The sequence below is a fragment of the Typopeltis vanoorti genome, chromosome 6, assembly GCF_054136105.1.
Source record: "Typopeltis vanoorti isolate ZY-2024b chromosome 6, IOZ_Tvanoo_1.0, whole genome shotgun sequence".
Classification (NCBI taxonomy): domain Eukaryota; kingdom Metazoa; phylum Arthropoda; class Arachnida; order Uropygi; family Thelyphonidae; genus Typopeltis; species Typopeltis vanoorti.
Window position 1 is genome coordinate 133,710,494 of NC_143554.1, and position 24,493 is coordinate 133,734,986.

General features: G+C 34.7%; 1 protein-coding gene across 3 annotated transcripts in view; it reads right to left on the minus strand.

Moving 5' to 3' along the window:
• The window catches only part of Synd (protein kinase C and casein kinase substrate in neurons protein Synd), a 323,165-nt gene that overhangs the window by 195,742 nt on the left and 102,930 nt on the right, over positions 1-24,493 (minus strand). Inside the window, exon 1 of one of the 3 annotated variants that reach the window (XM_090394451.1) lies at positions 20,083-20,303. The exons of the other annotated variants lie outside the window; for them this stretch is intronic. The gene's annotated coding sequence lies outside the window, so the exon portion shown is untranslated. Of the gene's footprint in view, positions 1-20,082; positions 20,304-24,493 lie in introns of those variants that run through there. 3 annotated transcript variants of the gene reach the window in all.

Here is a 24,493-nt window from a genome sequence, read left to right on the forward strand (position 1 = left end):
ACCATCAGTTGTATGTAAAAAAGAAACAGAATGCCTGCCAAACTATGTTAGCTCAATTCTTTTTAAGAAGTAGAATAATAAATTTATATTCTGAATGTTTTATTGTCTTTCAGCTTCATGGTTTTCCTCTAACTAGGCCCTGAGATATACCCTAATTCTTTTTATGAAAAAAATTAAGAGTCAAAAAAGAAATTTGAGGAATGAATTATACTTTTTCCCATAGTTTATTATATTCGATTAGTGCATTTTTGAATAATGCACCTGTTTTGAGGAGCGCATTAATCAAGGGATTGCTGTATAATGCTATAATTTGTGTGCAAAACCTAATGGATTGCTACAGAAAGGTGTTCCCAACCCTATGACCGTGGGCACCATGGCGCCCGAAGATCAATTTGTGTGTGCCCGCCGCTGTTCAACCGTGTGCTGTATAGTTTGAAATAATCAGTGCACATCACACAACAATTCATGACATGCTATATGACGCATGTGTTAATGACACATGACGATTATTAAACGCATACAATGTAAAGTAGACCCGCATTCGAAGTTGCATTCATTTAACAAGAGAATTCAAAAAATTTCCTTGAAAAAATAGATGGTGCCTGTCGCCCTACCGGTATTTTAGAATGTGCTCTAGGAAACAAAAAGGTTGGGAACCCCTGCTACAGAAGATCCTCAAAAAAATTTTGGGGCATTCTATATTCTTCGTTCTGTGCATTCTTTAAATGATAGCAAAAAGTGCTTTTTGACATCCATGAATTTTTTTTTTTTTTTTTTTATATCGTCCAAGAACCATTCAGTTACTTTTTTTTGACTTCAACGTAATATTGAAGTGTATCAAAAATGCATTATCAATATAAATTGAAATCATCCATTCAACTTTTCTATCACATTTTCTACATCATTACACAAAAATTTCAGTTAGGATGGTATGCAATTCTCTTTTAGAAACTATTAATAATAATAAATATATAGACTTCAGAATGCAAGACATACTGTTTGAAAAAGATCCACTTTTAAATTTATTTGCTCAATACAAATTTGGCATGATGCTTTAAGCAAAATAAATATGATAAACAAAATTAAGCACAAACAAAAGTTTAAAGTATATAATGCCCTTGAAAGCATCAAAAGGGGAAATTCTTTTAAGAAACATGACGACATGATATTTATGAAAATACATTACTGGTGATAAACAAATTGTAGTCTCTTGACACTGATGCCAGCTTCTCCAGACAGAAAATACCAGAAAAAAGAGGGAGAAGACCTGCTTCAAATGCCAATACTGCAATTATCCCATCTATGGTTCAAAATTAAATTTCAAAAGTAATTTTTTTTTCTATGGTGGAATACAACAACACCATCAATAAAACACTTCCACCATCTACATCATCTTTAAAGAAAGGCATACAATAATGAAAAAACATCATGGCATTTTCAGCGTTCTAGAATATGTCAATTGAAGAATTATGGTGAACGCAGATTACTGTAACTAAGAAAAAATTTTAAATCAAAACTGACTGATGAATATGAGAGTGGTACAAACAACAGTATATGTGATGTTGGTGAAAGATAGGCATATGAGGAACTAAAAACTTTAAGTTGTTTTCTAAAATCTAGTAACTCCCACTGAAGTATTGAACTACGTTTACAGCAATAATTTACTGGATATATTTCGGATAGTTTTGTTGCTCTCAGATTATATGTAACTTTGTCATTAGTAGAGAATGTAGTTTCTCAAAAACTTTTTTTTTTATTATTAAGAAACTATTTACTTCAAGTATACAATCTCACAAGAAAGAAAAATGATATACTTAAGTATTGCAACTGTCATAAACAATTCTCTTTCCATAAAAGTAAAATGTGCAACTATTTTATAAAAATTAATTATACTTTAGTTACTATGCGTTCCTAATTACTGTGATTAAAAATTTGAATTCTCTATTCTTTTAGAATCAATAATCTGATTCCTATAATTTATACAGAATGAGTGTATGTTTGTCAATTTTCATTATTGAAAATAATTCAAAAATAATTCAGGTGCCCATTTACTTCAGAAATGGGCACCTTTTTCCTAATTTGCACAAAGGCATCAACATGCCTTTGTGCAAATTAGGTGGCAGCCCTGAATGAGATCTAGCATCATATGCCAGAAAAATGCTAAACCATGAATCACTTTTCTTTATTATCTACTTGAGATCAAAATTTCCTGGCCAGACTTTACTGCTATCATTTGTTGTTTGTACGACTCTTAATTTTCTCCTCTGACCTCTGATTATTTTTTTCTGAAGGTCTAATTTTTTGCAGTCCAATTACCTGAACAATGAAATCACCTTCCTTGGAGACTCTCTAGCTTCAATGATCAGGTTGAAAAGAGATATCCAAGTATTTGCTATGGATAATGACCTAACACAAATTGCTCACTACCAGCCAGAATACCAGTTAACTCATCTTTCCAATACCATGGTCCATTTCTTCAACTAATTCTCCCTCGAAATACATTGCAGATGTCAAATCTCCTCTTGGTAACTCAGACCATAACCTTGCCCACAGTACCCTTTCTACGGATTGACCTTCACCTTTCTTCAGCCTTGTGGCCTTTGGTACTATAATAGTACCAACTGGGATAGTGTCCTGGAATGAGGGCCTTCATTCTTCATTCAATACAAAATCTCCAACCACTATCCAAACTGCATGCTTCAGCAAGTGAATCAAAGTAGTCCCATATAAAAATTCAGCCTATTCAAGCAACTCAAGTCAAAAATCCCAAGCTTAGCACTCAGCTGATGCTACAGCCTGCAAAAAAAACATGAACAAATGTAAATCAGACCAAATCTGAAAGGACATAATGAAGAAAACTTGCCTTTGGTCAAATAGCAGTTGAGCCTTCTGGTCCCTTGATAAGGCTAAAGATGCCACCTCCACCTATATGTTTTAATAGACAGAAGCTGTTCTTCCATTCTTTTATCTTTTTCACATCCTGATGTCACCCTACCCACATCACCAAAAGATAAAGTTGATCTCTTGACATTAGTCTTCAGATATTTTCCTGCAACTTTTGTATAGATGACCAAGGATATTCACCTTCCAATATACTATGAACAGCTCAATGCATGCTCCTATCACCTTTTGCCTGAAAGACATTGGAAAAATCCTCGTTAATCGGGATACCAGTAAGTCTTCTGGCCCAAACAGTATTCACCAAAATCCAGAATTAACACTCATCCTCAAGCTAGCATATAATCAACAGCAGAAGAGAGCCAATTCCAGACCATCACTAAAAAAAGAAGATAAGTCGGTCATCAACTATTATCCTACTACCTTCACCTTAATCCTCTCAAAAACAATGAAGAGGAAGATCCATAGCCAACTTCTTCATTACCTGGAGGCCCCAGTAATTAGTGATTGTTCATATGGATTTCACCACTGTCAATCAATAAAGGTGGGTAAGAATGCCTAACTAATGTTATCCACTTTCGTACATGCTTTAAAACAATGTTTCACGAACTTTGTGAGGTTGTCTTGATGTTTCCAGGGCATCTGATATAGCATAGAGACCTAATTACTAATCAGATGCTCTGGAAACATTAAAAGTAACTACAAGTTCTCCAAACCTTTTATTTATGGTATGCCTTTCACCCTTTGGAGATGAGTTACCAGTTTCCTCTCTCTGTTTATTCACTGCATATCAGAGTAAATGGTTTCCACTTTTCTCAATCAATGCCTGGCTATACTGGGGTTCTCTGCTTTTTCCTACACTCTTCTTACTATATGTTAATGTTCTTCTCTCACTAACCTTAAGTCCTACCCAACAGTTTTGCTGATGAGAGTATGCTTGATTCCTCTTCTTCATCTAGAAAATTTTCAGCAGTTAAATGATTCAAGCTTCAAGGTCTTCCATAACAAATCTTAAGTGGAATGAAGATAATCTGTGAAATTCAACACTAACAAAACACAGTACTGTCTCATTTCTCATAAGAAAGAACTTGTTTCCTTCCCCCTAACTTTTGATAAGACTCACCCTGCAGACAAGATCAGCTTTCTCCTTTTTGACTTGTATACCTTTCCCACCACAATCGTATCCAGAGCCTCTTCAGCCTTCAAAAACCTTTGTATTCTGTGCCATTAGAGACCTTACTTTCTGTATAAGCCAGAAAGTAAGGTCTCTAAGGTCTGTGCCATTAGAGACCTTACTTTCTGGCTTATACAACTTCAGCCACTCCATAAATTTTAAATCTGCTCAACTCTAGAATACTTTTCTTATATTTGTATGTTGTTCATTAAAATCCTCACTAAGAATGCTCGATGTTATCTAGAAGAGCAATCTGCTTAACAGATGTTCCTTCCCCCCTTCTCTCTAAGTTTCTATCCATTTTCTCACAGCTGTTCTCCCCTCCCCCCCCCATTTGATTAGACAAACAGAATGATATAAGTGTTATTCGATTCATAAGTGATGCAAATGACTCTGTCATGCAATTGGAAGAACAGCAGAACATTGCACCCTTCGAGTGGAAAAGACCTGAGTTTGATTCTCGTCACTATGAGAAGAATCTTTATATAGTCTTTTTCAATTGAAGGACAGTTAGTCGATCTCATATGGAGAAAGCAAGATTTTTTCTCCTGGGAACTCTGATATTTCATCCCATGTAAAAGGCAAATCAGCCATGAGATACATACAATTTACAGACAAATAAATACAGTGCTGGTAGTGATGGGTGATAGATGGAATTGATGTTATAGTAATATTGTGAGAATTTGGAGAATTGAGTAGTAGGTGAGATGTGTGTAGCAGAGTACAGTAGAGTGCCCTCCCACGATGAGTTCTTGGACTTCTTGGAGGTGTCACATAGTAATAATAATATAATATTGCTTCCCTGACTTTTTCACTAGAAGTTAATAACCTTGATACAGCTGTTGCAAGTTTTTTCCTACTTGGTTAGACTATAATAAATTTAGTTTAATCCTTTATCCAACTGTACGCAAACAACGTTTGTGCTGAAGTATTTTCAGGACTCTGCAACTCGGGGTAAAGGTAGACTAAGCTCTCATCATTACTTGTATCTCCCATAATGCAAAGCACATCTCCTTGTGAACATGTATAATGCTATGCATTAAGGGAAGGGCCACTACCCAGACCAGTTTCGACCTTTATTGAGGTCTCGTCAGTGGGAGCTAGACCCAGAGGTGGTGATACTAAGATGGAAATAATGGAGAAGTCATATTTACCTATACAAGTTGCCAAAAGGTGTCTCACCTTATTGTTAAATTACTCTGGATTAGAGAAAGATGTTGGAAGTTTTTTCTACTTGGTTAGACTATAATAAATTTAGTTTAATCCTTTAATCCAAGTGCAAGCAAACAAAGTTTGTGCCTGAAGTATCTTCAGGAGTGAGGCAACTCATGGTAAAGATGGACTAAACTCTCATCACTTGTCTTAGCATCTCCCATAATGCAGATCTCCTTGCAGACATGTATAATGTCTATGCATTAAGGGAAGGGCCCCTACCCAGATTGGTTTCAACCTTTGAGGTCTCATCAGTGGGAGCCAGACCCAGAGACAAGTGATAAGAGCTTAATCCACCTTTACCACGCGTTGCCTCAGTCCTGAAGATACTTCAGGCACAAACTTTGTTTGCTTACACTTGAATAAAGAATTAAACTCATTTTATTATAGCTTAACCAAATGGAAAAAACTTCCAACATCTTTCTCTAATCCAAAGTTAATAATAAGGTGAGACACCTTTTGGTAACTTGTACAGGTAAATATGACTTCTCCATTACTTCCACCTTAGTATAGTGCGACCACATAAGCGAGAGCTATCGTTGGCAGACCAAGAAGAGTTGATTCATGTTGAAGGGTAGAAAGAAATAAGGCGATGTACAAATTGGTCACCAACACGCAAAATAACGTGCTTTATACGTAAAATTTTCCAACTGTTATACAAGCAAATTAGTTACCACTTTAATAAGGTGAGACATCTTTTGGCAACTTGTATAAGTATATATGACTTCTCCATTACTTCCACCTTAGTATTACCACCTCTGGGTCTGGCTCCTACTGACGAGACCTCATGAATGGCAATGCTGTAGCCCATGAAGTTTTAACTGAGGCTCAGCTGTTGCTGTCACCCAGGTCCTGTGGTGGTGGTGGTGGGGGGGGGGGGGGGAATAATGGCAATGCTGTAGCCCATGAAGTTAACTGAGGCATGGCTGTTGTTGTTACTCCCCCCCCCCCAGATGAAATATGAGCAGCTCTGCTTGGCAGTGGGATGAGCCTGCCACAGGGTAGAGCCAACACTGAGAGTCCTCAGTGGCAGGGTGAGCCAGTGTGGGTCACTCACCCAGATCGATGATTGACTGCGGATCACTCATTGATCCGGGAGGATCTCACAAGTTTTTGGAGAGGTAACCCCGCACTTAAACAGGGCAACTGGTCTGGGTAGTGGCTGTTCCTTTAATACATGTCTGCAAGGAGATGTGCTTTGCATTATGGGAGATACTAAGACAAGTGATGAGAGCTTAGTCCACCTTCACCACAAGTTGCCTCAGTCCTGATGATACTTCAGGTGCAAACTTTGTTTGCTTACACTTGGATAAAGGGTAAAACTTGATACAGCTCTTGTTTTATTTCAATATCTTGATTATACTAGTACCCTGTGGAAATGTGATAGATAAGTATTCCAAAAAATTGTCAGTATAAGCATCAAACACCTGATTATTATTTAACTTCAACTATTCAAGTTATTTCAAGGTTCAAAACTGCAGTTATTACCACACACATCTCAACATGCATTTCTTTTTCTTCTTAATATGCACATTTTTATATACGATGATGGAACTTATACAAATCATTATTATTATCAAACCATAGTCAACAGATGTATCATGAGATGTTTTTCAACTAGAAACAGCTGTCATATTGACCCTTAAATTCAGTACTGGAATGTTCTGGATGTGTATAACTAATTTAGTTTTTCGGATATGCTAAATTTTTAAAAATTTTGTATCTGATATATAAAATGATATCACATTAATTAAAATGTTAGCAAGTTTATACTTGCTTTTCTCTTTTTGCTGTTACTAATACACACAAATATCAGTGCTGAACATTTTGTGATATTTCAGTAAACTCCTATGTAGTATGTGCTGAAAAGAGTATTTTTGTGAAATTCAGCTAAAAAAACAGTACTGCAGTATTGAAGAATATGTATTCACCAAGTTCTCCAAAGGATTATGAAATTTTTTTTAATATTTGTATAATGTTTTAATTTTTTTTATAATTTGTAATATATTAGAAGTAATTAAGTTAAACAAAACTTCTGCATTTTTCCTTAAAGCAGTAAATTATCATAATTAAAGTTTAAATGCCATAGTTCCTGGCATGTATTAATGCTTAACAAAAATGCTTTTGTTACATTAAAACATTTTTGGCTGATTTCCAGCTTTGTTTGGAATTAAGATGGTAACTGCATAGGTTGCTTTTTTAGATAAGTAATATAATGAACATAGTGTATGGCTTTAATCAGTGTAAGTGCACTTGAAGAACAGTGCCCTACAAATATAAAGAATCTTCAGTGTTTACATGTGCTGTTTTATAAGACATCTTTTATACGTTATGCACTCATTGACAGGGTTTCTTACTCGCACACTTTTCTGTCAAGTGTTTGAAGTATTTTTACTAATATTTTTTATTATAATGAATTATATTTTAATGTCTTAGTAGCAGACAGCTGTTTCAAAATTAATGTAAAAACTTTTTTCTTACATTTTAAAATAACCATGAAAAATAATTTTCCAAGAGGCTTTTCAGATAGGCAGCACACTATTCATGTAGATATTTGAGAACTACCTTGATTTTGAGATGCTCAAATAAAATAATTGTTAACATGGTCAGATACATGGATGCTGGAAAGAAACACACACACACACACACACACACACACCTAGGGAGAATAATTAACTAAACTGTATTTATCCATTAGGTCAATAAATATTTCAGCATGGTCAGCAAGGCATCTTCACATGTAAAGTAAGTATATGTAGGCACAATGAAGGAAGATGGACGATAGATTGTACTACATTTGCCAGGCTGGTTGGCTGAGTGGTTAGAGTACCTGCTCATCAACCAAAAGGTATAGGTTGAAATCCTGCTGTAGGCATGGATGTTTATGAATGTCTTTAGGTGGGAGATGAATTTCATCACTCAACATGAAACCAACCCTAATTATTGGAGCCCTGAATTGACTTGTAAAAGTTTCATGTTTGGATATCTGATAGGTATCAGACAGCCAATCCCAAATCCAGTTCACTAACCTGAAATCTAAAACCAATATGCTGCAACTTAAATAAGCTTATCATGTGGTACCCTGTCAAATCTTTTGTAAAAAAAAAAAAAATTGTGGGATATACCTTTCCCTCATCAACTGCTCTTGTCACTTTATTATAAAGGTAATCATATTATAAAACAAGAACACCCCTTAACAAACCCATGCTGACTCTCAGAGATAACATTACCTTCATCTGCCCAATGCTATATATGATCCCCCACTAATTTCTCCAAGATCTTAACTTCTGATGAAATCAAACTGGTCTATAGTGTGACACTTCCAGTCTGCTACCACCCTTATGCAATGGCACTATCTTACCCTCCTTCCACTCCTTGGGTACCTTTCCCATGGCTAGACTTTGAGTGAAAAGTCAGATAGTCAGATCACAAGGTCAGGAGCTGTCAGATCTTTAGCACATTCTCTCAAAACTCATGGCAAAATCCCATTCAGTCACATTGCTTTATTGACATCCAAAGTACTCATTATTTGAAACACATTTTCTTCTTGCACTTCTAAACCTTTAACCTGCCCTGTCCCTCTAGAATTAAAACCTACTTCTCCAGGATGAAATATCCCAATAAAGTGTTCACTGAACAACTCCACTATGTCCTCAGCATCAGTCACTCTATTCTCATTTTTACCCAACAATGTTATTCTTCCGCAATCATTTCTCCTCCTACTGGCCACATAGCAAAAAATTCCTTAGGATTTTCTTTCGATCTCAGGGCCAATCTCTTCTCATATTCCAGTTTTGCCTTCCTTACCATTTTAGTCACTTTCCTGGTCTGTGTCTTGTATTCCTCACGCAACTGCTCTCCACCCCTCTTCCTTATACCTCTTTTTTACCTACAGTTCCTATTTGATATTGGTTGTCATCCATTTTACACCTAATTGTGTTCTCTTCTTCAAAGATAGAGATGCCATCTCAGTTATAATCAGATCTTCTGATGATACAACCAAATCTAAAACTCTTGAACCTTATGTTCCTTCTACGTGTTCTCTAAAACATTTGTCCCTCAAGAATTTCAGAAATTTTATTCCCTTATTACTACATGCAGTTTCCTCTTCCCAACTTACACTGCTATAGTTAAAATCTTCCATTACAACCATTCTTCTTGCATTTGCCAAGCTCATCGCCTACTCTTCACCTGCTATGCTCCCTGGCTTGTAGCAATATCCCACTAAATATCCTGTCCTGCCCACCTCTACCTCAACACATATGCTTCTAAAACCATTAGTGGCATTGCCCTCCAAATGCTTCACTCTGAGAGGACATAAGTTATCACTTACCATAAGCAGTTCTTCACCACCACATTTTCTCTTCTTATCCTGCTGAAAAATGTTATACTCTGCTACTTCTATTCCTGTCAGTATATATCATCTTCTGTCAATCACATCTCAGAGATCCCAATAATCTTTGGACAGGCTCATGCTATCAGCGTCACCGTTGCATCTCCTTTATTCCAGATACTCCTGGCATTAGTATAAAGAATCAAGGCACTAAAACTCAACACCTATCATTATCCTCTCCAGACCACTGGATTTTCAGCATTACCCAATGTATCCCCCCCCCTGCCATCATCCACCCTGATAATTCTAGTTTCCCTACATTGACACACTGACTTGTCCAGAGAAAAGCATACTCTCCAGCCTACATCCTTCCTCATGCAAGCCACCTTTCTGTCCCCAAACGCCCTCCAAGCATCCACATATTTCAAGCCTCTCTTTTGACACATTCTAGCTATTATACTAGTTATTATTGATGCTCTTCTCCACAGATCTTCATTATCATACCTGAGCAACACACTCACTATTTTCCCTCCTCTCTCTCTCCATTCATAGCGAAGAATTTATGGAGACACAACACACATATTAGAATAATTACTTTACTTAACATTAATAAAGTAACATTTGATGTTTCGACCTCTGTATTGAGGTCATCAGCAGGAAACCATACATATGTACAGGATACAAGCTACATGACACCGCACTATACAAAAGTAAAACTAATCTAAATGTTTGTTAATCATTTACCTAGCCTGACTTCTGGTGAGAAAAAATATAATAAAAATAAATAAAAAAAAAACAGAACTACATTAAACAATTTCTAAAGTCCTCTCATATTAAGATTTGCTTCTATTTGGGGTTGTTCTATAGAGTTGAAGATGGATCCTCCAAATTCTTGGAATAATTATTCCATCATTTTTGTTCAGATCTGTATGTCTTAGCATTTTACAAGCTTCTCTGAATTTTCTTTCAAACCAGGTTTTGGTGTGGTGCAGGGTGGCTTTCCAGTCAATTCTATGGCATGTTTGGAGTGCCTGGTCTTATAGGCCTGTTTTACCATAGTGGAGGTATTTAATGTGTTTGTGCTCATCTTTTCTAATTGGGAAGGTGTGTCCTGTTTTCCCTATGTAAGGTAGGTTATAGGTATATTGAATTTTGTAAACCCCTGGGTGGGCAAGGTATGGAAGAGGATCTTTGGAAGAGCTAAGTAAATTTCTTAATTTTGCTGGGGCTTTGAAAGTTGTCTTAATATTGTATTTATTACTGTATTTAATATTAAAATGCAATATTAAGGTAGCTCTCAATCCCCTGAAAAAATTAAAAAATTTACTTAGCTCGTCCAAAGATCCTCTTTCATACCTTGCCCACCCAGGGGTTTACAAAATTCAATGTACCTGTTTCCCCTACCTTACATAGGGAAAACAGGATGCACCATCCCATTGCATGGTAAAAAGATGAACACAAACGCCACATTAAATACCTCCACTATTGTAAAACAGGCTTATCAGACCATGCACTCCAAACATGTCACAGAATTGACTGGAAAGACACCAACTCTCTACACTACACCAAAACCTGGTTTGAAAGAAAATTCAAAGAAGCCTGTGAAATGCTGAAACATCATCCAAATCAGAACAAAAATGATGGATGTTGTACTACGGACAAACAGGAAGATAGATCTATAAGTAAACATATCTCTGAACACTAAGACCACATCCATCTGATCGCATCGCACAAATCTGGCCTCACTCAAAAATGAAGCTGAAAACCCTAACCATAGGATCCAATGGAAAAACACCAAGCTGCTACATAGATACTTATATAAACATGAGCGTTTATATAAAGAAAGTGCTGAAGCCTTAAGTTACAGACCCAATCTTAACCGTAATGACTGTCTTACTATCCCAAAGGGCTGGGAAATTATTCTCAATTATACAAAATAAATTTATCAGATATATTTTAATTTAATTTTAATTACAGCCAAATATTTTTAGTCTTCAAACACGCTACTGTATGGAGGGATTCCAGTGTAAGCATGTGCACTAACTGCTCCTTTGAATGTAATTCCTAGTATTGTTTGTAATAACTGTACTGATGATGTCTTAAGATACTTCAGACAAAATATCTACATACTGCCAGCCTGGTTGGCCAAGTGGTTAGTGTATCTGCTCTCCAGCCAAAAGACTGTGGGTTCAAATCTCGCTGTGGGCATGGATGTTTGTGATTGTCTGTGGAAATGCCAGTGGTGCTGGTCAGCGGTAGATGCCGCTGGTATAGTTGTGGTCAGTTGGTGAATTGAGTGGTGGAGACAGAGTTGTAGAGCAGGTGCCCTCCCCTCGATGAGTCTTTGGACTCCCTGGAGGTATCAAATAATAATATTATTATTAAAATTTAATTACTGTGGTATACATGTGAATTTTTAGTAATGCTATTCAGTTGAAAAGACCTGTATTTGATCCCATCTAGGATGAGAAGCCCTAATGATAAAGAAGAACCTGTATCATCAGGGCTTTCCAATAGAATGAAAGTAAGCCAGTCTCATAATAAGGAAGCAGGGTTTTCCTGGAAACTTGGATTTTTCATCATGCAAACAACAGCCAGCCAGAAGTGTATGCATACACGCACAATTTACAAACATAGCAGATATGATTAACTGCCTTATTGTATGCAATAAGCAGGTTTCTAAGAAACCACATTATTTGGCTGTGACATGCCATTGGGATGTCAAAAAAGGATGATGGAATGGATTTCAGAGGATGGGAAGGCCATCCTCTGAAACCATATAAGAAAGCTGTGAAGAAAGAAGTGAGAAGTATATTTTCTGCAAGGTGGAGGGAGAGAGAGGGTGGAAGTTGCAAGACATTTTTCCACTAATAATAGACCAACGTAATTCCACATTGTCAAAAGACAGTTTATCAAATGCCATTTCTTTGAAAGAAAATACACTGAGAAAGCAATCCACTGAATAAACAATAATCAAAATAATAATGACAATTTATCCAAAATGCACTTAACTGGGAGAGATTCACTCAACAACATTATAAAAACAGTAAGCAATTCTCCAATAATTTTTGATGAATTCCATTTCATAATTTATCGATACAGCTATTTTCTTAAGAAATACTGCTTTAATGTTTTGATAAAAATTACCTAACATACAAACAACATAAGCAGGTAGTCATCGAGATATTTAAGAATTCTTTTGTTCAGTTTTAGAAAATTGAATAATGTGTGTATTCTACTTCGCAGAGAGGCTGGCTATTCTCCTTCAGTAACAGTTACTGTTGTCATGGTGAAGAACATGGGACTTACTCCTGTAGATTGCATTTAATCAACTTGAGTAGAAAATAACTTTTCTTATTACTGATCCATTTAGTTTCCACCTTGTGGAAACCCTGCTGTTCTGATAATTGCTAATCATAACGTCTACTAATTTTAGTCATCTTTACTTTGTTCTTATGAACAAAATGATTCCTAACAACAAATTATTATTATTTATTTTATAAGTTATTATTTACTGTTTTCATGGAAAACAAAAGTGCAATACTTTTGGCTATAGTTAATTTTTTGGATGGAGAGGATACACCAACCACTCAGACAGGCATATAAATATGCAGTGTGTTGAAATAAGTATTAAGACTCTATTTTAGATTAAAGCATGCTTATAAGCTCATCCAAGTTATAAAATGTATAACAAATACAGAAATTGATATACAATGCATAACAACACAGTGCACAAAAGATATTGGCGAGAACAATATATAGAGGATAAAAATATACATATACCTAAGTTATACCTATAGGTTTCAGAAGTTCAGAAACTTCTATCATATCATATCATCCCTCTTTGTCCTGTTTATTTGTTTCTGCAGCCAACATACTCTCAATCTGTCCTCATAATCTACATTCCATAATTCTAATATCAACTTAGTTACTCTTCTTTGCAACCTTTCATTGGTTTCCTTATCCCCTCTGAACCCAGGAGACTAAATCTGTGAACTTTGGATGCATTGATATCAAGGCCTTGCAAAGAGGCAAAAAAGACATTATGCTTATATGTTAATGTTTGTTTCAATACTGCAATTATCCTCTAAGTTATATTGTAATTTTTGCATTGTGACCTTTGAACTTCAGTTTCCTATCCACCAAAGCTCCAAAATCCCTAACCTCATCACACAAAACTAAATAACTTGACACTTACTAAAAATGAATTGACAGCCAGTATCATTTTTCCACTGTCAGCTTATTCACATAAATCAGTAAGTGCTGTATATCAGAAGCTTGATCACCCTGCCTATCTTTGCATCATCACCAGCAAACAATGAAACATCTGTTGTCAGGGTCTTCCCAATATCATTAATGGACAGATTGAAAAACAATGGTCCAAGGACTGATCCCTGGAGTACACCACTTGTCACTTGAAATTGGGTAGATTCACACCTACCATATACCACTTTCTGACACCTATAGCCACCCACAATACAAGTCAATAACTTAATATTCCAATTCCATATTTTATAGTTTATGCAACAGCCTTTCATAAGATATTGTATCAAATGCCTTAACGAAGTATTACAGTATCATAGTGTGTCCATTCCATGTATCCAACTCAGCTATAATGTTATTATAAAATATGAACAAATTGCTAAAACGTGACCTCCCTTTAGTAAACCCATGATGTTCTCAGCAAACTATAGTTTGTCTGTCAAGTCATTTCTGTATGCAAGTTCTTACAAATTTTTCTAAAATCTTCACCACCACTCCAGTTATACTGATAGGTTGGTAACTGGACTCATCAATTTTTACATCACCTTTGTACAATGAACTTATATATTCTTTTCATTCCTGTGGGATCTTTCCTGAGCTGAGACTCAGGAAAGATCCCAAGTTATACAAACATGACAAGAGGCAAGCCATTTCAGCTGAACATTCAGATGTGCTATTTCATCTAGCCCTACTGCAGAATTGATATCCAATGTTGTGCAGCACTTCTTGAATCTCATTCTTATGCACCTCTACCTCTTCATCCAGTGTAGGGACATCATTAGGCACTATGTTACATACATCTGGTTGATAGATCTCAGCAAAGTGAGCACTCATTATATGAACAATTTCATCTGCTTCTGATCGTAAGTATTCACTAAAATTATTTTCCCACACTTATTTTTTCTTTTACTTGCAGTATAATGCTAAAATTCTTTTCAGTTGCATTTAGCCTGAACAGGCAATTTCTTTTCATACTCTGGTTTAGCTTTATGTATTCATAACAATTGTGTAGTTTATATATTTCATAAATTCTCTCACTTTTATTCTCATGATATTCCTTCCATATCATCATCTCCTTATGAGTCTCTTGCTTAATAAGGTTACATAACCATTTCACGCTCATCTTATTTGTTTCAAACTCTAGGGATACATCCAGATATTGACTCACTGACTTCATTAGCTAACTACTGCTTATACTTCACTTTTGCTACCCTTACTAACCAAGTTACCCTTCTTGCCTGTTCTTTGTAATCCTAATGAAATGCATTATTACCACTCCTGTTGTTTCCATAATTCTTTTTCCTCTGTATTGCTCTCTTCATTCATCCATTTCACACCTACTTACTTAACCTTCTGACCTTTTGAATACAATACCTTCAAGCTATCTCCTGAGCTTCTCATAATCACCAGCCTTGTAGTTCCACATATATCCTTTCTTCACAGAGGTCCTCACATTGCTGGCAGCCTGCCTTTTACAACTGGTTGATGTTTCTTCCTGGTGGTATGTCTATGAGAACATGCTTAGTATGTCGTTATGCCCACTTAATACATGTCTTTATGATAACAAGGTAAATTGCTGGATGAATAATTAATTAACTACATTTATTCAGCTATTATATTTACATATGTATTTTCTAAATTTAACATCAACATGACTGATAAAATAGCTGAAAAGTTTATGGATAAAATTTTTTTTATAATTAATTGGTTTTTATGTTTGTTTCAGATGACCACTTTCTGTTACCATTTAAGAAAAACTTAAAAATAGCATGATTCAGTAAATTTTTTTCTTCATTAAGAAAGCTTTAAGTCTTGTTTTATTCAAATATATTTGTCACTAGAAATCTATTAAGTGCTTCCATAGAAAAATAGTGGGACACTGTGGCCTCCGAATGGAAAATAATAGTTCAATTCTTATTATGATGAGAGGAATCTTTATATGGGCTTTTTTCAACTGAAAGAGAGTCAGCTGATCTCATACGGAGTTATAAGGGATTTTCTCCCAGAAACTTGGGTTATTCATCCCACAAAGGTAAATACGCTAAGAGAAGACATACAATTTACAAAACAAAAAAATACACTATATGGTGATGGTGTTGTGTGTTTGTAGTTGGCAGATCTTTATATACACTTTTACAATATCAAAAGGTCGATTGGTAGAGCCTCTGCTACTAATGGCTTCAGTAAAAAGTTAAGCAAGTTTGAGCACGGTTAGTAGTTGGAAGGGAGTTCAATCGTTCGATGCTGTTGGCACACTCTCCCTCGATGAGTCTTTGGACTCCCTGGAGGTGTCACATAATAATAGGATTAATTAGGAGAAACAGTGAGTTTTGTTCAGTGGATCAGAACAAATCAGTGAATGGCAAGCAAGTAGCTAGTGAATGCCTAGATAACAGCACCCATAGAGGGTGTTCCTCATAGGTCTTTAGACTTCTAGCCTAACTTCTTCCACTTATTATTCTGTGTTATTACAATTTTAACATTGTATCCCTGATGATATCTAATAGTTCAATTCTTATTATGATGGCAAAATATAGGATTAAACTTGTACTTAATTATTTCTCTGTGCTACATTCATTCCATTAATCTAATGTGAGTGGCAAAGTTTTGCAGTGAAAGAGAGAGAGAGAGAGAAAGCACCAATAAGTGGGGGGTAGAAAACTATTTTAGCACAGTTATGTTGAACTGTGAATGGAACGAAATGAGAAACAAATGAAAAAAATTATAAATAAAATCAAATTTTATAACATATACTATTTAATGAATTATTTTTTTTTGTTTTGTCATAGATGTTTGAAAGTGGTTCTACACACTACACATAAAGAAAATTATTTCAAGTATCTTCATCCAATTTTTCATCATGATGTGGCATCACTATTGTTATTTAGAATGCTTGAAATGGAGTAATGGTTTTAATCCATTTTTTTGGTCTTCAGAACATGGTTCCTGGCATTAACTTATCTTTGGCCCATCTACTATACTATGTTACCTATTGTGGATGAGACTCATATAAAAAAATATAATCGATTCCCACCAAGAAGTGAAAGTCTTCTATGCAAAAAAGGAGAAATGTGAAATATAACTGGCTCATGAAGAGTATTATGAATCACAAAGGAGAAACTTCATTTTGGATATTTTAAAAGGGTTATTACCATTTGCATGTTAACAAGCAAATATGAAAACATGGTCATATATGAAAAACAGTTTTCATGAGTGCTAAAACTGGAGTGGTTTACAGGCTTATTTGGCTGAGAGGTTAGCATATTCACTTTCCAAAAGGTTGCAGATTCAAATCCTGCTATGGGCATGGATGTTTGTGATTGACTTCAGAGAGGAGATGAAATTCACTGCCCAGCTTATTGGGGACCTAAAATGGCTGAAAAAAGTTCCGAGTTTGGTCTCTAGAGTAGGGTTTCCAGACTTGGTAAAAAATTAACAAAAATACAAAACTTAAAATTAATGAAAAACATGGGGAAAAAATTTTTACCCACCCACAGCATGAATGTACTGTAATCTTTCATAAGTGGAAGTCATATGAAGGGGGGGGGGAATTTTGTTGGTTCTTTTTATACAGTACTTTAAAATGTAGAAATAATAACATGAAAGACTTCTTTATTCAAGGCAATATTAATTTTGAAAGCTAACTGCACGACCATGACCAGTCCGTGCGGTTAGCCTAGTAGCTGTGCACTTCGCCATATGCCTGGGGAAGGAGCATCCTAGGTTCGATTCCTGTTGGTGATGTGAGGAGCTGAAGGATCCTCCTCGGCCATAGCCAAGTTAGCTGGTCTTGGGTGTGGACAGTAGGTTTTTTTCTCCAGTTTATCCTGGGCTTTTCCATCCCACAAAGCAAGCAACCTGGTCTTGAGAACTCAACACTACAGAACATAGGATACACTCGGGCATAGGGCTGACCACCTTATCCTATACGATTTGAGGTCTGATTATTAATAAACCCTCGACACCGCAGGGTAAAAAGAAGATGAGATGAGAATTGCATGACCATCCACATTAGTAAAATGAAACGTTATTAAGTATATTACTATTCTGAATGTACTATAACTTTTCATGAGTGGGAGCTATATGAAGAAAAAAAAATGTTGGTTCCTTTTATACAGTACAGTACTTTAAAATTTAGAAGTAATAACATGAAAGACTTCTTTATTCAGGGCAATACTAATTTTGATAAGCTAATTGCAATGACCATCCACATTAGTAAAACGAAACATTATTAAGTATATTACTATTCTAAAATATTTTCTGCTCAAGTGATCAACAAGGTAGTGAAATCATCAATATGAATAAATTCGGGTGCTGTTAACAATTAACTTTATGCGAAGAACTTTATAAGTGGTGCACTTTCTATTTTCACACAGCCACAACTGGTAAAACAGAAATTCAAGCAGAGGCCAAGACCAAAAAAAAAAAAAAAAAAAAACACTATAATCTAAATAAACCAAGCAGCAACAATAAAACCTCAAAGAACATCCGGGAGTATATCACTCCAGACATCTCAATGATAAAATATAAAACAATACAGGAAAATATATGTAGTACGCAGTTCTCATCCATATTAATTAGTTACAGTGAGAGAGGGAAAAAATATATAAGTTTTGGTTTGCCTATAGAAGGCTAATTCAGTTCTTCTCTACAACCAACACGAACATAAATATACCCATTTTTACTTAAGATGGATAAAAAGCCTTGCGCAGATCCATGAAAGATTCCGGGAACAAGTAAATAAACGATTCAATGGTAGTAGTATCCAAGTGGTGTAACAACAATCAGGAATTTTTACCTGCGGGCTGTTCAGGTGAATGACCACGAAGGACTAAAGGATAGTGCATATCTGCAAACAGATATTTATTACTCCGTTTATGTATTGGTTGGAACCAAAGCAAAGCGGAGAATAAAACAGAAAAGAAAAATAATTCGGCTATACAACTATTTTTGAAACACAGTTGATTTTCTCATTTTCTTTCAGTTTTCCAAAAATAAAGGGAAATGTCTGACATTTAAAAACAGAATAGGGAATATTAGTATTCTGTATGAATTTAATTCGGCAATATGTCATATTAATCCCGCAAACACCGCACTGATACCAACTATCGGATCCAGCAATTCAATGTCAGTAGGACAAGGCTAACGAGTATATAAGCAAGCAAATTAAAATAGTTTTTAAAAAAAGTTTTACAAAAGCAAGCCAACAAGACAGCTGAGATCAAAGCTCCAAAATATTAAGTATAAATACAAGCAATAATCGGATTTATTTATTTTTAATGTTACGAATTCTTCAGGTATAAATAAAATACGTATATGTACAATAATAATAAATGCGCTATCGCTGGCTAGGAATGTTACTGATCTTCAGATTCAAGTATAATAAATCAAATACTGCTTTAATCTGTGTAATGAACTAAATTAAAGTTAACTGAAATATATAACTGAACTGACGCGAGACCCTAGTTTAGGTAGATATCTTAAATTTAAATTGAATATACTATGGTTCCTTGAAAATCTAAACAGAAGCTTAGACCTACTACGCACCTCTCAGTGATATTCAAAATAAATAACATAATCAAATTACTCAAGCAAAATGGAATGCATAACTCATACACATACTGATATTAAACTATCATAATACGGTAACATAATTCTGAATCAGTGTGGTATGCTAATAACGAATGGATGAATGAATGGTGAGATAAAGATATCGTATTGCTTTATCCACTCCATCACAGCAAAACCGGCATCAATATGCGCTGGAATCGGTGCTTTAGAGGCGGTACGCGCGTTAAAAATGTTTTTCTATTCACACGAAGTAAATATTGAACTACTTATAATAAGATTTTCTTCCCGAAACTTCCCAACAGCCTATACGGTAATATAGAAATAAAACTATTTTAAATATCTCAAAGAGCTACAAAAAGTTCACCCGATTCTGTTGCCCAGGAAACAATCTAAAACGCTAGCTGAACACATTTTATCACATATGAGTTTAAACCCGAATGATTATATTGGGTTTAGGTTCACTGCTGAAAAACTATGATATAACTTTATATTTCTCTTGTCTGAAACGAAGAAAGAAATACTGTACTTGAATACTTAAATATTGTATATGATAATTTATAAAATACATATTATAAATTACATAATTAATTTCATTCATTACTTCACTAGTAGATTAAGGTAACTGCTTTACCTGCTATACCGCACGAATTAATCAGATCCGTATCAAATAAAATGTATCACTGGTTATTATTACACTGAGCATCGCTTTTCTTACAGATCACAACAGTAGCAAGGCACAAAATCTCTTAGCCTTTCGGGAATGCCACCTTGACAGTTAAGCGTTCAACCGCGAAACATCAATGGCCTCAGGATGTAAAAAGTAGCATTACGCTGTCTGGCGGGTCAAGGCTTAGGAATGTAGAAAGCCCATGACGTACCTAACTAAACTTGCAGAATGAACAGATTCCCTTACTTTCTACACGAGGGAAATCACTGCAATGAGTACGTTATCACTGGATGATTACTGCCATCTAGTGGCAAAAGATAAATATTCCACAATACATCCATTTTACGAGTTGACAGTAAAGGGATAGTTATTTGGCTAACGCTCGACATTTTTATATATTTGGATATAAATTATTTCAAGTATACATATTCTAATTAAGCATTGAATATATTTCGAGATCCCCAAACGCAACTTTTTAAATGACTGTATGAAAAACTTCCTGTCATTAAAATAAGAATAAAAGAAAAGTATATATATCAGATTAATTAATCAAGCAGAAGTACAGTTGATCCGTCAACAACAAAGGTTTGAACTGCGCGGGTTCCCTTATAGGAGGATTTTTTTCAATAAATATACTGGAAAATTTTTTGAAGATTTGTGACAATTTGAAAAAACTCGCAGAAGAATCGCGTAGCCTAGAAATATCCAAAAAATTAAAAAGTGTAGTATTGAATATATTTCGATATATTCAATCGAATGCATAAAATGTATGTAGATATCAGTCTATCATTTACTACCATAAAATATATACAAACCTATTATAAAAAGTTAAAATTTATCAAAACTTACAGACCCTACATGGCGCCATTCGCAATGAGAGAAATATAAACAAACGCAAAGATACAGTATTAAATCATAACATACTCATCTTGTAAATAACTCTTATTTATCAATCAATTAATTTAATTAATCAGCATAAAATAAAAATTTATATCATTCATACTAGGCTACCATAAGCAATCATACTGCTGCTGCTTCGTTATCAATGCATGAGTCGTTATACCTGTAAATAAATAGGAATTTCTTTTTCATATTACCTTTTCATTTTTGATTTCTTGTGTTAGTATTCTGTATCACAGCGTTTCTCAACCTTTCTAAGCCCAAGGACCAGTAAAATGCATAAAACAATTCTACGGACCACTAAGTTACAGAGGCGTAGCTAGGAGGGGGGGGGGGGTCCGGACGACACTTTTTTGGCGTTTAAGAAATCTTGCCATACTGTCTATGGCAATAAAACTATAGTGTTGTTCACCCCTCTTTTATTATTCGTCATTTGGCCGCTACAAATTTAGCGGCAGAATGATGAATAATAAAAGAGGGCTGAAGTGAACAACAATATAGTTTTATTGCCTCTGCCTTGGAATATTCTGACGCTATTTGTTGGTTTTTTAGTAACCATTTGATTTCAATAATTTTTACTTATTCAATTTTAATTTGTTTTGTTTGGATAATTAAAAATATATATATTTATTTAATTAATTTAAGTCTGCCTGCGGACCACAGGTTGAGAAATACTGACAGACAGACGATTCATCTTGTAAACAGACGACGTAAACTTACGGCATCAATAAATACAGTACAGTACTGTAAATGTATTTTCTCTTCCTTATGATTTTCTTAATAACATTTTCTTTTCTCTAGCTTACTTTATTGTAAAAATACGGTATATAATACATATAACCAGAACCGGCACTAGGGTCTTCGCCGCCCGCATGCAATTTCTGTCTAAGCGCCCCTGTAACGATCCGGGCGTGTGTGGTTCTTTTACGATAACAAAAATTTAAATTATTTGAAATTTCTTAAATAAATATTGACAGAACAGCCACACGTTGGTTCGCTAAATGTAACGAACCGGGGGTGTTGACTAGGCAAGATAATCGTTAAAAACCCGAATATTCAAAAAATTCTCAAAAGTTACAGCAAATTTTGATAAAGCCACTTCACTTTAATCGTTGAATATAATGATACAGGGATTATAGCCTTCCCACCGACCCGAATCGCTAACAAAATTAAAATGAATTTTAATTAAAGTTAAAATTTATTTGAACTAAAGTTTAAAAAATTCTTGCATTTTACAAGTTACTAAATTCTTAGTACCTTGTAAAAAATTTTTAATAATTTTTATAAGTGGAACTATCTTTTAGGAAAATAAAAGAAACTAAGATAAATGAGAAAATAAGAAAATAATTCAGAAATAATTAGAACATTTAATATAAGTATGCAAAAAATAACATCTTTACAGAATAACAGCAAATAAATTAAATTACATAAATATATTTGAACATTTTATTTTAAATTTTAGGGGTTTTGATTTCATATTCACAAAATTAGAAATAATGGTCTTAACGTCTAATTCCGCACATATATCATTTCCAATAGCTATTAACGCCAAACTAACAAGCCTTTTTTCTGACATACTTGTTCTTAAGTAGGTTTTAATCAATTTCAACTTGGAAAAGGAACGTTCATCGCTCGCTACACTAACAGGTAAGGCTAATAGTATTCTTAAAGCAATTGAAAAGTTAGGGAAAGATAAATTATTGGACACAATAAAATTAAGAATATCGAAAGGGTTTTGAATATTTGAATTATCCTTCCGAGAAATATCCCGGAAAGCACATAACTCGTCATATAGTTCTATTGCATTTACGTCTTTATTGTAGCTGTCCTTCAAAAGAATCTCTAAATCGTCACAATTTTTTCGTAAATCTTCGTTATTAATTTGTAGTAATCTATACAAGAATTTGAAATTATCATAATATGTTTTTAGTTGTTCAAAACGTTCTATTACCGAACACATTGCAACGTCTAGAAGTGTATAAAACGCGTTCACTCTAAATTTATCTTCTGGCGATTGTGGCGTTTCGTCACGATGCTCGTAGTCAAATTGTCGTGTCTTCTTTCGTCGTCGAACTCCGTACCAGTTTTAAATTCTTGTTCTCCATCCACCACTTCACTCAGTTCTTTCGCCGTTTTAAGAACTTCTTTATAATTTGTATCTGATCGATACTCTTGTAAGAATATTTCTAAGTTTTCGATAGATTCTAAAGCAAATGTAACGTTCATATTTTTGTCTTGAGGCATTTTACTCACAGGGTTTATTCTGTTACGTAAATCATGCCAAGTTATGAGAGAAAATAAATTTATAGTCCTTTATTTTAGCACATAATGTTTGTGTTTCATGCTGAGTTTCTTTATTAAAATTTTTATTATTTAAAATTTCAAGAAGTGCATCGTAAATTTCTCCTAACTGATATCGTAGAGGGCGGATTGCACAAAACTTTAAAAGGATTGCCCAACGTTTGTAAGAGAATGAAAAGAAATTATATATTTCTTGAATAATTGCAAAGAAACTAATTGTATCTGCATTCACTTTGGCTGCATCGTTAATGATTAAATTTAGAGTATGAGCAGCACATGGCATGTAGAAAGCTCGAGGATTTTTGTTCAAAAGCAAATTTTGGAGCCCATATTTTTTTCCTTTCATATTTCCCCCATTGTGATACCCTTGACCTACATGACTTCAATGGGAATGTTCCATTTTTCCAGTTGTTCCATTATTGTTGCACATAAACCATGTCCTGTGGAATCTGATATATCTGCAAAACCTAAAAAGGTTTCCCTGCTCTTGACAATTCCATTGTCACAGGAAACAAAGCGAATAATAATGGTCATTTATTCTGTTTTACTTGCACCAGGGTGTGCAGTCTAAAATTATGGAATAATATTTTGATTTTCAAATTGATAATAAAATTGTATTCCTGATTGCGTTACTTAAAGTTTCCAATATTTCATTTTGACTGTCTTTACTTAAATAGTGTTCTCTATTGTTTCGTTGTAGCGCCCTTTCAACATGATTTTCCATAACGGGATCAAACTTCGCAAACAGTTCGACTAATTTTAAAAAATTGCCATTATTCCTTTCATATAATTTAGCAGATGATCCGCGAAAAGCTAAAATTTGGCTAGCAAGGAATTTTATAATATCTATCAAGCGTTCTAAAACCCTCGTCTAATGTTTCTTTTCCATTTCATACATGCTTTGAGTCTGGCAATCAATAGTAGTTTTGTTTTTTAAATTTTTATCAAGTTCCTTCCATTTTAAGAAATTTTTCATGTGAGTTAAACTAGTCTCATGTCTATGCAAAGTTGTACCTACATTTCTCCAATCGTTATAACCTTCTACAAGACTACTTCATTCAGTAGGTGCGAAAAGTCTGCAACAAAAGCCAAAAACAGAATTGAAAGTTTCGGAATAAATGAGCCATGTTCTTGGCACGAGCTCCCCGTTTTCCATTTTTCTATTATAATACGT